This window comes from Mauremys mutica, chromosome 1, assembly GCF_020497125.1.
Source record: "Mauremys mutica isolate MM-2020 ecotype Southern chromosome 1, ASM2049712v1, whole genome shotgun sequence".
Lineage (NCBI taxonomy): Eukaryota > Metazoa > Chordata > Testudines > Geoemydidae > Mauremys > Mauremys mutica.
The window spans coordinates 47829848-47843056 of NC_059072.1; positions in this window are offsets into that span (position 1 = coordinate 47829848).

Here is a 13209-nt window from a genome sequence, read left to right on the forward strand (position 1 = left end):
TCAGCAAGCCCAAGAGAATCTACCAGTGTTCTTTCAAACCCTTCATCACTTCTGAATTCATCCAGAATATTTTTAGTTTGCTGCAGTTTTTGAATAGCAGAATGTATGTTCAAGTTCTTTTCCTGAAGCTGATTACTAGTGAGGTTAATCTTGAAAAGGATATTATATCATAAAATGAGTGAAGTCACAAATTTGAACTTGGAAAGGCCATTTGCAAGAGCTTCTGCATCTGAACGTGCCATATTGCCAGATGATCCAGTAAAGGTAGTATCGTCAGAAATTTCAATTAGGGCATCATAAATGTTTCCAAGTTCATAGCGAAGAGGCTTCAAAGCATCAATGCGACTCTCCCATCTTGTCTGACTAAGTGGTTTCACAGTTAGAGAATTCACATGGTGAGTCAGAATCTCCCAATGGCATGTTGAGCCTGAGAAAAACACAAACACATTGCACCAGGTCAAAGAAACTGCTTGCCTCCAAACAGCATCTAGCAGCATCACTGACAACCTAATTCAGAGAATGCACACTGCAAGGAACGAAAAAGGCCCTAGGATTGATTTCCATCATTCTCCTTTGCGCACCATTGTCTTTACCCTTCATATTACTCCCATTATCATAGCCTTGGCCACGTAAGTTTTCAACATATAATGACAGTGATCCTTCCTGAAATATCTTCTCTTTAATCCAAATAAAGATGGAAGCAGTTCACAGCATCCAGATGAAGGAGTTTTACCTGGAGAGGATGTTAGCTCACATCTGCATGGAAGCAGTTTGGAACATCAAGATGAAGGTATATTACTTAGAGATGAGGGTAGATCACATCCACAAAAAAGCAGTTTGGAAACTCAAGATGATGGAAACTTACTTCTAGATGAAGGCAGCTCACAGCATCAGACTGATATGGAAGTGGAGAAAATATATTCACCTTCAGAGACACATGCAGAAATTGAAGTAAATGACGTAGAAGGAAGAAAGGATGAGGAAGTTACAAACAAGTTACAATATGGGGACCCAGCTTCATGGCCCAGATGTGATCACAGTGTACGGCAAATTCTTGTGGAACGTGGACCCGAACAAGTTCATGAATTTCCTTTCCTTAAGGATGGAAATAAAAGAAAATTCTCTGCTTAGCATTACAAAAGGAAGCTCATTAATGGGGAAGAAATTCATTGAAGCTGGTTACAGTATTCAGTGTCGAAGGACTCTGTGTTTTGCTTTTGCTGCAAGTTGTTTTTAGAAATCAAGCAATTGGTACATCACTTACTGAAAATGGTTCGAAGGACTGGAAAAACTTATCTTCAATTCTCTCTTCACATGAGAGAAGTACAGAACATTTGAAATGTTTTCAAAATTGGAAAGAACTTGAATTACAATTGAAAAAAAGAAAAACTATAGATGAAGAAAATGTATGTGATATCAAGGAAAAAGAAGAATATTGGCCACAATTGTTACAAAGCCTCCCCGAGGCCATACAGGTCTGGGTGAGGTGACGTCAGCCGGGTACTCTGGAGGCAGCGGTCTGATTGACCGAAGAATACATTGAGGCTCAGGGACCTGGAGGGAGGACCGACCCCGGAAGGAGAGGAACCTGGGAGGAGACACTCTGAACCGGTTTCTGAGGCGGCCCAGAGGAGGAAGGGCGAGCCCCAAAGGGAACCTGAACGAGTGGCCAGGCTAAGCTGCTGGCAATGTGGAAAGCCAGGACATATAAAATGGGACTGCCCGGAGATGGAGTGCGGGTGGGCCAAATTCTGTGGGTGGACCCAGGTAGAGGGGCGGACCGGGAGACGTAACCTGACCACCATCCCCGTAAGGATAGGGAGAAAACCTCTAGCCGGCCTGCTGTATACCGCATCTGGCTGTATGCTTGTGCAGCAAGCGTTGGTAAAACCTCATTGGCTCGTCAGAGGGGCGAGAATGGCCCTTGGCTGCATACATAGGGATAAAACGTTTTGCCAGGTGGCCCAGGTACCCCTAGAAGTGAGAGGCCGCTTCAGGTGGAAGCAGGTGGGGGTCTTGGAGGGGCTACCGTAGCCGGTGGTGGTGGGCAGGGACTGGGGTCCACCACTAAGAAGGGAGTAGAGGCGTAACCCGGTTAGGGGGGTGTACCACTCGCGCCAAAAGGCTGCGCGATGTGACGATGGGCAAGCATCCATCAAGACCAACAAAACTCTTAGACAACAGAGCATAGAGTGGGTGGACCCACAGGAGATCTACCTGGGGGAGCTGGCGGGCCCAGGCCCCTCAGAGGAAGAGCCAGCCCCCACGGAGGGCCCTGTGGACGCGATACCCAAGGATGAGACCCCAAACCCACAGGGGGGTGTGGGGGAAACTGAGGAGGGAAGCTCCCACCAGAAGAGGGGATAGGTTCCGACCCCATACCTGAAGTACTGGACGAGCGGGGGTTGGGGGCTCTGCTGTCATGAGCATGGTGTGATGACGTGTGTGCAGAGGCAGCGTTATGGGGACAGCCACTACCGCTGCAGTGTACCTTCTGCGGGTGGGGGATGGAGCGACCACCGGTGGAGGGGGCCGGGGTCCACCCGGCCACAGTTGGAGGCCTTCCCCCAGAAGGCCCCACCCCAGGTCGACGGTGAAAAGGCCGAAGGGCAGGCGGGCCGAGGGCGACTGGGCCTTGCGGCTCTTAAGGGAGGAGGGGTGTAACAGGATGCTGGCTAGGAATCCAAGCCAGGCCCCTGTTAGCCCAGCTCCACTTAAAAGGGGAATTAGTTAGGACTGACTGGGGATGCCACGCTCTAATCACCTGAAGGGATGCACCTGAGGGAACAGCCTGCTATATAAAGCTGGCTGGGAGGAAACGGGGGCGGGGGGGAAGACTAGGAAAGGGAGGAGAAAGGAGCTCTAGATCCCTGCTGGCAGGCGACACTAGCAGTCTCCCAGGGTGTTGGTCTGTGTAAGATATGTAAATAGTAGGTGGTGGGGATAGGCACGAACAATAAAAGAGCACTGGTGCATGTACTTTGGAGTGGTCTCTGACTGAGTTTGTGGAGCGGCTGAGAGAAGGCACCGCTATGGTCCCCCATTTACTACCAGATCTTGTGTTTTCGATATTTCTGTTTTTTCTAGAAATGCCTCATCCACCTCCTCTTCCTGATTTGGTGATCTATAGTAGACCTCTACCATGACATCATCCCTATTTTTTTTACTCCTTTTATCTTTACCCAGATACTTTCAACTCATGTTCCTCTCACCACCTTCTGGACCTCAGTACAACTGTATATATATTCTTGATGTGTTCTCCCTTTTTACCCTGCCTGTCCTTCCTGAAAAAGCTATGCCTCTCTATACCAATATTGCAGTCATGAGATTTATCTCACCAGGTTTCTGTGATGCCAATTGGGTCATAATTTAGACTGTGTGCTCAGATTTCTGATTCTTCCTGTTTATACCCCATACTCCTTGCATTTGTGTATAGACATCTAAATTGAGCAGATTCCCTACTGATTTCCCTCTTGTTGCTTCTATAGCCTTATTGTAATTTTCCATGTTCCTCCCAACATCTAGCCTTCTACTAAGGTCACCTTTTTTTAAGGTCACCTGTGGGCTTTTGTCACCTGGCCCCTTTGAAAGTAGTCTAAATCCCTTCTCAGTCGGTTGGCGAGTCAGTGTGAGAAGATGCTTTTCCCCTTCTTGGTCAGGTTGACTTCAACTCTTCTTCCTGGAACAGCATCCCATGGTTGAGGAAACTGAAGCCTTCCCATTGACACCATCTGTGCAGCCATGCATTCATCTCCAGGATGTCTGGGTCCCTGCCTGGGCCCTTAAACTCAACTGGGACGATGGACAAGAACACAACCTTCGCCCCTGACTCTTTCACCCTTGCTCCCAGAGCCCTGTTTTCACTGTTGATTTGCTCAGGGCCACACCTTGCAGTGTCATTAGTGCTCATGTCTATGAGCAGCATGGGTAGTAGTCAGAGGGACAGATGAGCCTCAGCAACTTTTCCATAACGTCTCAGACATGGGCTCCAGGCAGGCAGCACATCTGCTGACCTGATATGATGCCCCAGGAGATGGATGCCTCTTTTCCCCTCAGCCCTGTTTTCACTGTTGATTTGCTCACAACTCTTCTGGCATTAGGTTCTGCTCCTCATCTCCAGTTTTCACCTCAATGGATGTGGGACATAGAATATCAGGGTTGGAAGGGACCTCAGGAGGTCATCTAGTCCAAACCCCTGCTCAAAGCAGGACCAATCCCCAGATAGATTTTTGCCCCAAGTCCCTAAATGGCCCCCTCAAGGATTGAACTCTCAACCCTGGGTTTAGCAAGCTAATGCTCCTCAAACCTACGTGGGTAGATGTAGGAGCATTGTCTACTGCCCAAGAGGGCCAGCAGTTAATCTCCTCCCTATAGAGCATTCAGTTCTCTCCTTCTTCCTCTGGCGCTGCTGTAGTCACCTGTAATTGGCTAGCATCCTCCGTCCCAGATGTTTCCACGTGCATCCTGTCGATGAAGTCCTCATGCTTCCAAATGTTGTGCAGACAAGCCACCTCCACCTACAGCTGTCTTACGTGCTTTCTGAAGGAACCCATCAACAAACACCTCCCACCCCACATGGCTCCCCGTGCCTGGCTTTCATCAGTGGAGACACACAGGCCACATACTCAGCAAAGTCAAGACCAGGACCTGGGTGGAAGCCTCTAGGGTCAGGATTCCTTTCTGCTTGAGGGCCTCACAGGTGCAAGTAGAAGAAAAGCTAGCAGTGGTGTTGGCTACACACCGTTTCCCTCCCATTGTGGTTCTTTCTTGTAGAATACCTGCAGGTTAAGGTAAGGAAAAGAAACACACCCAATCCTACCTCCCTGCCTCCCTCTGCTGGTGAACTTCCTTACTCTTCTAGCTGCCTGTGTGTCATCAATCATGTATTTTAACAGCCACTGGGAGCCTGTGTGCTTTTTAAAGCCTGGACCCCCACACACAGCTGGAATGGGTAACTCAACCCATGTTGCTCAGATGCTGCTAATCTCTGGTTTATCCAATCAAACTGTGTGGCTCCCACTTCAAAGAGCCCTGCTCAAGCCCTTCAAAGAGCCTTGCTAGAAAGCAGGCACTTACTCACCTAACTGAAGGTCAATCTAGCCCAACCAGCAACCAAGCTGAGATTTCAAAACACAGCAATCACACCAACCAGCCCAGAGTCCTTCCTAAAGTTAATCAATACCAATAAAGCTACTCACCAACTGGCTCACTCCCTTAGTCTCCCAGCTGCCTTCATCTCACCAGCCACATGTCTCGAGTTTGGAGTTTAACAGTTGATAACATGTCAGACATGCAAAAGCATCTCAGTCCAAAACTCTTTGATGAAATATTCCTGATTTCCTCGGGGAAGAAACACAGTACTCTCATATCTCATTTACTAGGCAAAGAGAGATTAGCAGAGATTTATGATGTATTTTGTTTCAAAGCTAATCCATTTATTTAAATTGCAGCCGCACCAGTTGTCTTTTCTTTTTGAAGCGTGAGGAACTGCGGTGTAATAAAAATGAGTTCTGAGATCATTACAAGGTAGTTTGATTAAGATATGCTTGCTTGTATCGAGAAATGATAAGGCTTGAAATTCCAGCACCAGTGTTACCTGGACTAAGGGCAAGACTGTTGGAAACTTTCCCACTAGTATGAGGATTGCTCACTGTGCCTTTCTGAAAACTTGCCAGTATGGGCTTTGGCCTTTTTGACGATGACAGGTATTTTTGAAGTGAATGAGATGATAGCAATGTGTCCTAACTGTACAATAGAAACTAGAAGGCCTATTAGAGTTCCCATTGTATATCCAGTTATTCAGAGGTGGTAGCCTGAGCCTTTTGGGGTTTTCCCTTACCCCAGTACAGCTACCAATGGAGAGAAACTCAGGTGGGAATGGAACAGGATGGGGAAGAATCCAGCGGAAAGTTGGAGAAGAATCCGAGGGGCGTGTGTATGAAACAGAACATTCAGTGACAAGAAGAAAGACTCAAGAAGGGATCAGGAGGAGAAGGGACCCAAGGGTGGGAAAAAAGGATCAAGGAGAAAAGGGAAACCAGACCAAGAGAGGGAGAAGGACCAGTGGAAAGGAGACAGAACAATGCTGACTTTGGCCGTTAGTCCTATGCCATCTAGGGACTCTTTAACTCTAGAGGTATTCACTGGAGTGGGGAAGGGCAAATGCCTCCCCTAGGGCTCCATTGCACCAACCTAGATGTATTTCTGTGCCATCTTTACAGCAATCCCCACACAAGCAGAGAGGTATTACAGGAGGAGCGGGAGTAGGCAAAAGCCATCAGAGGGAATGGGCAGATTGGGAGTGGGAGGAGGCATGGCCAAGGTGGTCCTGAACCCCTGCAGTGTCTCATCAGGCCATTAAAGTAGGAGCACAACTTGAAGCTACAAACATTCCCAGTAGCCGGAGTCAAGGGCTGACTCAGTTCCTAACAGTCCCTGAATATGGGATGCACCAGCTGCCTTTCCCCATCTCTGCTACACCAAGATGAATCTGGCCCTATGGGTAAACCTGGAGGAAGTGGAAAAGGATCAAGGAGCTGTAAGAGACTAAAGAGAAACAAGCAGAGCAAGGCAGGAGCAGGGCTGGCCAGGCTTTCCCCAGTCCCTAATCTGTTAAATAATATAACCACCCTAGTTTTCACAGGTTGCATAAACAAAACACACCAACTGCTTTCTTTCCCTTTCACCACACCTGATTTTTTTACAAAAATTGGTTTGGTTTCTAAAAGAGAAACTATAGTTTTTCAGCTGGTGTTTTAGAAAGAATACCGCCTGGCAATCTTACTTTTTTTCAACAGGATATTGAAAATGTCCTGGTTTGTATAACCCAGTAGGGTTCCACAACAGGAGTCCAAAATTCTTCTCTCCCTGCCCTCCTTGGAGTTTACTTTCATCTGAAGATGAAATAGAACAAATAGAACAACAAATAGAAACCACAGTTTGAGCTAACTTCCCTACATGGGCAGATGAATGAACTAAAGGTTGTTCCTGAATGACGCCTGTTCTCTATAGAGCTCCTCAATTTAGAGGAAGAGGGCTTGGGGAACAGAGCTACATAATTCAGGGCCCCCTACTGCATAATTCAGCTTTAGCGTACCCTATGGAACATGGGTCTTGGTCCTAACTGAGAGACTATTGTGCACCACATATTTACAAGAAATCAAAGAACACAAAGGCCAAGATTTCCTAAAACAGAAGCCTAAAGTCATTTTTCTACATACACATTTAGGTCTCTGCTTGATTTGCAGGAGTGCCGAGCACCCAAAATTCCCAGTGTACTCAGTGGGAGGTGCTAGGGCTAAGGACTGCTGAAAATCAAGTGCAGATATGGATGCAGAAGACTAACTTTAGGCTTCTACTTTTGAAACTATGAGTTTCAGCAATGACTAGTGATTCTGAGTGCCCCAGTTTCAAGGTACCCCATCTGAGGCAATCTAGAGGCATAGAGTTAAGGCCAAAGCGATCACACCAGATCATCAAGTCTGACCTCCTGTATATCACAGGCCACCACCAACACCTGCACACTACACCCAACAACCAAAATGAGACCAAAATATTACAGCCCACAGGAGACTAGACTATTATGTGTGACAGACAGAGACTAGGAGGGATTTAGGTGCTCCAGTGCCCGAGGCCCCCAAAATGGCATGGAAATGATTACATGAGATATACCCAGATAAGCCTGGCAAATGACCATCTGTACATGTGTTGCAGAGGAAGGCAACCCCCGACCTGAGATATATTTCCTTCCTGACCCCACATATAGCGATCAGTTAGATCCTTAAAGGGGCCTGATTTAGAAAGAGCAGGAGCTCAGCAATGATAATCAGATCCTTTTCAGGTGTCTCAGGCTGAGCACCCTGCAATTGCAGCACCCAAAAATCACTAGACATTTGAAAAGCTAGGCCTTTTGCCATAGGTGTTTCTCTTGGTGGACAAGAATATGAATGAGCAAAGCAATGAGGACATATACAATGTACTTAAAAATATTGCCTTCTACAGGGGGATGCCAACAAAGTCCAACTGGCCTGAGTCCCGCAACTTTAGTGTTTGTGCAAAGAGGAGGAGGCTCCCATTCACATTGGATGGGCAGGAAAAGAATAAAGTGACATCCTCAATTCAGCTGATCAATGGCTTGTGAATCAATACCAGAAAATGCAGGAACTGTACAGTGAGACTTAGGTAATGCTAAGAAATACAGACTGGGCGTGTCTCTGCTGTCTGAATAACTGTGGTATAACACTACAACTACTGGTGAGCACTATTGATTACCTGGCTTTCTGTTGAGAGTGAGATGCAAGGGGAAGTTCTTGAAGCTGTTGGAGATTTCTGATATCAGTACTCATAGTTTTCATGTATGAGCAGAAAAGGTGTTTTAGTTCACATGCCAGCATGAGATTCTGTTCAGCTCTTTATGACAGTAATTCATTTTTATGGGATGCTTACAAGTTTTGCATCAAAGGAAGGGGAAAAAAATCATATCTATTTTATTTTAAAATGAGTTAACTATGCTGACAATGGAAATGGCCAGATTCAAAGCAGGGTTACACCCGTTTCCACTGGATAAATTCAGGCACAGGGTTTCCAAGACAAAAAGCCTGCCAGAGAAGAAATTAGGGCAGCTCAAATCAGCTACAACTTCAACTTCCTTTGTATGAGCCCAAATATTCAGATACATGGGATTTGCAAAGAATCCTAGGATTAGATCTTGTATTTTTATTTCTAAATCAATCTTGCCTCTCTATTTTTAATATAGCAGCTACCACCATGGAATCAAAGCACTTCCTCTCCATAATCCAAATATGGAAAGGCATGTTCTAGAATTAAGCTCTGTTTCACAGGATCTAGTCACCAGAGAACATTTAAAGTAGCAATTGGGTATAAAGAAGTTTTCATCATTTTGATTGAATGCAGTGTGTGAATTAATTACCCTTTGATGACATCCCCTCTTACGATTCCTCTTCCCTGCATCTCCTGACCTATGCACACCCCATCTGTGGCCCCACATAGTTGTGGGACCTCTTGTCAACCTCCTCCTGGTGCTGGCCAAGACGACCATCCATCATACCAGGAGGAAGATGAATGAGAGGCTGCTCTGTGACTGTGGGGCCTATTTCCATTCCCTTGTTTGATTATGTCTCCCCTGGGCTGTGTTCACTGACTCCTTAGACACCTTTGAGGAGTGGTGGGCACTATCTGGGGTTCTCTGCTCATTGTCCTCTTCTGGTTCCCTGATTTTCAACCTTTGACCTCACTCCCATTCCTGTTTTTTCATTTGTTGGCTCACGTATTCACTTGTGGCCTGGGCTTAGTGGTTCCTCCCCCTAAGCTAACTGGGTAGGCCTTTAGCTTTGAGCAGGCCTAGACCTGTCTCAGATCTGCAAATAAAAAAGAAAAGGCCAGTTGTAAGAATTGTCCACTCCACGGCTGTACCTCAATGATGCTTCATTCTGATTTGTTTTGTAGGTTTTATATTGACAGCTCTTTATTGTTTTTCTTTGCAGCTCTAAAGGTATTTCCAATGATGATTATCTATATCAGGACAGTTTTCATTAAGATTATAATTCATCCTATAGCCAATGGAACAATTAAAGAAAATAAAAGTGTTGGTTTTTTTTGTCCTGGTAAACTGTGTTGTTGGGATTGTAATCTAAATTTCTCCCTAGCTTCTAAAAGGAATGTAGGGCAATTGACAAAGGTCTCATGCAAACCAAGGGGAAATAAATCTCATTACAGTTCAGCCAAGAACATAGACTTTTGTTAAGGAGGACAAATTGTGTTGGTTTTGCTTCTTTCTCCCTGCTATAAGAATGCACACAGGAACAAGCCTTAAAGCTAGTTCTAGCAGGAATCACTGCAATTTTCCTCTTTGAAACCCTATAATAGTTGCACCAGAGACTTTCAACAACTTATTGGACTATCAGTCAATATTTGTTTTACTTAACAAATGTCTTATACATCTTGAAAAGGAATGATGTTGTTATCCACAATTACTATAAATTAGTTCCTCAATTCTTTATAAACTTTTGATTTCTTTTTCCCTTCTGTGAACCTGTGCTCATCTGAACTCCTGCAGATGATGATGTAGTGACATTCCAAGCTTCAGCACTGAATATACCTTGCTAATAGTGATCATTAATCCAAAGTATATCTCTTTTTCCAACAGAAGTTGGTCCAATAAAAGCTACAGAACCATAACTACACATTTTAGCACCCGGGGTGAGCAAGCATATTTGCGCCCCCTGCAGATGATGCGTGGGGGGGCATGCAAGGTCATGTGCCCCTTCTCCTCCAGATTTCTGCTTTTTAATTCGCACAGAGGTTTTCAAACTCTGGGGGTGCACCTTCCTAAGGGGATGCACCCCATAGTTTGAAAACCATCGCTACTTCTGAAGACATTCTGCACCAAAACGTTAAAAATTCTGTGCACAATATTTTAAAATTCTGCAATTTTTGTCAAATTAATGTGGAGGCTCCAGCATGGCATTGGGGAGCACAGCCCCCTGGCTGCAGAGAGGTAGGTGATGACTGTTCAACCTGGGACATGGACTCAGCGGTGAGGCTGCACCCAACCTTGACAGAGTGCAAGGACTGGGCCTGCCCCAGAAACATCCCAGTGCCTTGTCCCTCCATGCCAGGTGCACCAGGTGTGGGCAGTCAAGATCCAAGTGTGGGGGGATCCAGATGTGGGTTGAGAGGGTTCTATGTGGGGTAATTTGGGTACAGGCAGCTCAGTGGATGATCTGGGTGCAGGGGGGATCTGGATGCAGGGATTGTTGGGGGTTCTGGGTACAACGGTAATGGGACTGCGGGGGGTTCCAGGTGAAGGTGGTTGGGGATCAGTGTGGGGGGATAGAGCTTGGGTGTGGGGGGCTCACTGGAGGGTCCAGATGTTGGGCGAGTGGGGCTCAGTGGGGGTGGGGATCCAGGTGCAGCTGGTTGGGGCTCAGTGGGGTGGGGTTCCAGGTGCAGGAGCAGTGGGGCTCTTTGGGGGGGGTTCTGAGTGTGTGTGTGGGGCAAGGCTCGGTGGGAGGGTCTTGGTATGAGGGGGTCTGGATGCATGGGGGTTGGGTGGATGGGGAGCAGCTCCCTGTACAGGATCCATCCCCTTGCAGCTGAGGAGCGATGGGTGCAGGAAGTCAGAGGGGGTGGGGGAGAAGAGGTAAGTTTGCAGAGCTTCCTGCAGCCCAGGGAGAAACCTGGTGGTGGGTCTAACCCAGCCCCGGATGCCATGCAGGGGAAGAGGAAATCCCATGCTCCCCAGCACAGCTGGGACTAGCAACTGAGCTTAGTGCAGAAGAAGCCACCAGCCAGGTCTTCCCCAGTCTCGCTTCCTGCCCCACAGTGATTTACCTCTCTGCCAGCTGCCCTGGGCACCCAAAACATACTTCTGGGGAGGATTGCATGACCACTCTTGTGGCTTCCCTTTGCTTCCCCATCAGAAAATAATTTTTCTGTGGGGAAGCAAAGAAATCTGCGGGAGTCATAAATTCTGTGCATGTGCAGTGGTGCAGAATTCCCCCAGGAGTAATCACTGGCTGGCAGGAGCCAGGATGTAACATCAAAACCTTGCACTGACAGGTTTTGCTACTAGTAGCAGTTACTTACACCCATGGATGCTCTCTTTTGCTGCCAGGTCGCAATTTGCTACCTCTCACCTTTGTCATCCTCTAGTCCAGGAGTAGCAAGTTGTGGCAGAGCTTCAACCATCCAATGTAATTTGCTACCCCTAGACAAAGGATGACAAAGGTGAAAGAGAGCAAATTGTAACAGATGGCTAATACGTACTCATGATGCACTGCACTCAATCATTACAAGCACTCCTGGTGAGTACACTCACCAGCAACACAAAGAGCCAGGTAGGCACATGCACAAGTGACATACTAACTGACATGACTCTATGCTGGCATAACTTGAGTTAATATAAGTAAGGCTAAAATTTTGTCATGGATATTTTTAGTAAAAGTTAGGGACAGGTTACAGGCAATAAAGAAAAATTTATGGACTCCCGTGACTTGTCTGTGACTTTTACTAAAAATGGGGAGTTCAGCTGCAGGGTCCCCATACCGCCTGCAGCAGCTGCGGGGGCCCGCTCTGAGCTCTGGGGTACCCCCACTGTCCTCAGTGGCCAGGAACTCGGGGGGGGAGGTGTCTCTGCTGCCCGCAGCAGCCGGGAGCTTTGGGGTACTGCCACTGCCCACAGTGGCTCAGAGCTCCGGGGCCCCCTGCGGAGGCCAGGAGCTACAGTCCCACTGCCTTTGGTGGCTCAGAGCTCCAGGTGGCCCCCACTGGGTGGCAGGGGAACTCCACAGCTCCCGGCCACCACGCTTGGCGGGGGGACCCTGCAGCTCCTGGCCACCAGGGCTGAATTCATGGCAGTCACTGGAAGTCATGGATTCTGCGATCTCTGTGAAACAATCGTAGTCTTAAACATAAATTTGTAGTGTAGACGTGGCCTTAGGTATATGAATAATTTGGGAGAGATAACAGCAAAAGTATGAGACCAAGCCAAGATTCACTCAGGGGGTTAGGCTCCTACTTTTGTGGATCTGGGCCTCCTGCACCGTAAAATCTTAGGAACAAAAAAGCACATAAAAAGAACCCCAAATCATGTATTTCTTTTGTTTTTTTTAACTTTCATGATTTGGGATGTATAACTCATGATTTTTGAATTCTTGTAGCTGTCAAAAAAGAATTAGGTAAGTTCCTGTAGGATAAGTCCATCAATGGCTATTAGCCAAGATGGTCAGGGATGCAATCCTGGGTGCTCTGGGTGTGTGTGTCCCTAGTCTTTGACTTCCAGAAGCTGGGAGTGGATGACAGGATCACTTGTTGACTGACTGACCTTTGTTCATTTCTTCTGAAGCACCTGGCACTGTGAGAAGACAGGATATTGGGATAGATGGACCGTTGGTCTGACCCAGTATAGCTGTTCTTATGTTCAGTAAAAATTACAGTAGATGTTTGCCTTTGCGAATTTTGCCTTTGCGAAGGGTTTACATTAATATGATATAATATAGTGCCCTTAGTGAATATTTGGGAACCAAGTTCTACACAAAGGCAATGACGTGTGAAAAAGCGGTAAGGGCTGGATTGACACACAAAATAACCATTGCGAAAGGCAATCCCCATTGGTGGATCAAATGAAAATGAAGAAGCCCAGAAAATCAGTCAGACTAGAAAAGACATAATCCAAGACAATAAGCTCAT